General features: G+C 67.8%; 1 non-coding gene across 1 annotated transcript; it reads right to left on the bottom strand.

Annotated features, from left to right (window-relative positions):
* Positions 1-1,653: 1,653 nt before the first annotated feature.
* LOC140112430 (5.8S ribosomal RNA) lies at positions 1,654-1,807 on the bottom strand. Its single transcript, XR_011852676.1, has one exon. It is a non-coding gene; the product is annotated as a 5.8S ribosomal RNA (ribosomal RNA).
* Between the last annotated feature and the right edge of the window lie 741 nt (positions 1,808-2,548).

The following is a 2,548-nucleotide window of genomic DNA, read 5'->3' as shown; positions in this document are numbered from 1 at the left end:
GCGCCCGCCGGTGACCGGGTCGCGGGCTGGCGGGATCCCACCTCGGCCGGGGACAAGGCCCGGTCCTTCACTTTCATTGCGCCACAGGGTTTCGCTCGAGCCCTTGGACTCGCGCGCGCGTTAGACTCCTTGGTCCGTGTTCAAGACGGGTCGGGTGGGTCACCGACATCGCCGCCGACCCCTGGCGCTGTTACCCCTCTTCTCTCCTTTTGACGGGAGAGAAGACGTGGACCTGCCCCGCCGCGGCGGCGCGGCGCTGTCGGGGCGCACTGAGTGCAGTCCGCCCCGGTCGACAGCCGCGCCGAGAGCAGGGGGTCCCGTCCCTCTTCCCCGTGGACCCCGCTTCCCCCGAAGGAACCCCGGCACTCTCCCCGAAGAGAGAGATACCGGGGGATCGGAGTGGCGGAGCGGATCGGAGGGAGGGCGCGGAGGCGATCGTCTTCCTCGGCCCCGGGCTACGGCGTGCATCGGGCCGAGAGGGGGCTGTAACGCCGGGCGGACGTGAGCCCCGACGGCCGGAGCCGACGGGCGCCCATCCCGGACACCTTCCCACCTCGAAGCCTTCCCAGCCGGCCCCGGAGCCGGTCGCGGCGCACCGCCGCGGAGGAAGTGCGCCCTGCCGCGGCGGATGAATCGTCCGGGCCACGTCCCCCCGGCCCGCGGCCGGCGAGGCCCCCGCGAAGGGGTCCCCGCCGGACGGGCGTGGGGAGTCCGATGGAGCCCGGGCCGTCCGACCGCCGCCGGGTTGAATCCTCCGGGCGGCCTGCGCGGACCCCACCCGTTTACCTCTTAGCGGTTTCACGCCCTCTTGAACTCTCTCTTCAAAGTTCTTTTCAACTTTCCCTTACGGTACTTGTTTGCTATCGGTCTCGCGCCGGTATTTAGCCTTAGGTGGAGTTTACCACCCGCTTTGGGCTGCATTCACAAAACAACCCGACTCCGAGGAGGACCGGGTCCCGTCGCGCCGGGGGCCGCTACCGGCCTAACACCCTCCGCGGGATGGGCCTCGATCAGAAGGACTTGGGCCCTCCGAAGCAGCGACGGGGTGGCTCCGGTCTCCCGTACGCCACATGTCCCACGCTCGCCGCACGAGCGGGGATTCGGCGCTGGGCTCTTCCTCTTCACTCGCCGTTACTGGGGGAATCGTGGTTACTTTCTTTTCCTCCGCTTAATAATATGCTTAAATTCAGCGGGTAGTCACGTCTGATCTGAGGTCTAAGGGTGGGTGGTGCGGAGGGAAGAGGCGAGGGTAGCGTAGCCGCCACCCCCCACCATCGCCCCCCCTTTCACCTGCATCCCTCCGTCCCTTCTCACTCTCCTTACCCGGCAACGAAGCTTCACCTTTCGGGGGAACACGAGCGGAGCGAGATCCCAAGGACGAGAAGCAGTCCAAGCCTACGGGCAAGCGCAGACAGCCTCGCGCAGGGAACACCGCCGGCCGCGAACGTGTCCGTCCGTGGTCGCCGTCGGTCCGAGCAGGGGCGCCGGCGGCAGGTGTCGACCGTGCGCGCCGGACCCCTTGGAGAGGGTCTCGAAGGAGAGAGTCTGACTTTAGGGGGACGAAGGAGCGAACACGGCGTGGGTAGCCGTGAAAGCCCCTGCGACTGAACCCCAGCGGCGCTCGCCCTCGACGGGGCGGCGATCGATGAGAAGCGACCCTCAGACAGGCGTAGCCCCGGGAGTAACCCGGGGCCGCAAGGTGCGTTCGAAGTGTCGATGATCAATGTGCCCTGCAATTCACATTAATTCTCGTAGCTAGCTACGTTCTTCATCGACGCGCGAGCCGAGTGATCCACCGCTAAGAGTGGCTCGTTTTCACACGCTGGTTTTTACAGACGGCCAGCTCGTCCTCGTCAGATGTACGGCACCGCTACATTCGTGTGCACACGGCCGAAGCCGAGCGGACGTTGTCCAAAGAGCGACGCCTGGGAGAAGAGCCTCCGCGGCACACCGCCTGGGGCGGGTGCGGGAGCCCAGTCCCCTGCGCGCCGCTCGTGGGGGACCGGGGGCCGCCACTGGAACGCAGCTCACCCGGCGGAGGCGCGTCTGGCGACAAGCCCCATCGACCTTCGGCAAAGACCGGCGTGGTCGACCCGACAGCGGGGGAGAGGAGGAAGACAGGCGCTGCACCTGTGGAGAGAGGCAGAGGGTCCTCGCGCGCCGAACCCTACCATTCTCCAGGCGCTACGCCGCCTTCCCTCGCCCCCTCATCGAGGACCATCCGCCAGCCACACCGCTCTTCGTTGGGTAACACGGCGCCGCCAGCCGATCTTCACGCGACGTCGGGGAGAGGAGAGTACGGTCTCCCGGGCACCCCGCGCGTCGCTTCCTCCGTCGGGCCCCCGTCCTCTGCCATCGCCCAGGGAGTCGCGCTGGTCTGGAGAGAGCGCGAGGGTGCAGGCTTCCGGACGCCCGCCTCCCTCTTCGATCCCTCGACAGGCGACTCGCCACCAGGACGGAGTCAACCCCGCGATTGTCTCGGTGCCTTGCCACGCAACCGCCCCTTCTCCTCACCGCGCCCACCGAGACGAAGGCAAGAGGGGAAGCC

The sequence above is a fragment of the Engystomops pustulosus genome, unplaced genomic scaffold (assembly GCF_040894005.1).
Source record: "Engystomops pustulosus unplaced genomic scaffold, aEngPut4.maternal MAT_SCAFFOLD_776, whole genome shotgun sequence".
Classification (NCBI taxonomy): domain Eukaryota; kingdom Metazoa; phylum Chordata; class Amphibia; order Anura; family Leptodactylidae; genus Engystomops; species Engystomops pustulosus.
This window is presented reverse-complemented; position numbering and strand designations above follow the sequence as displayed.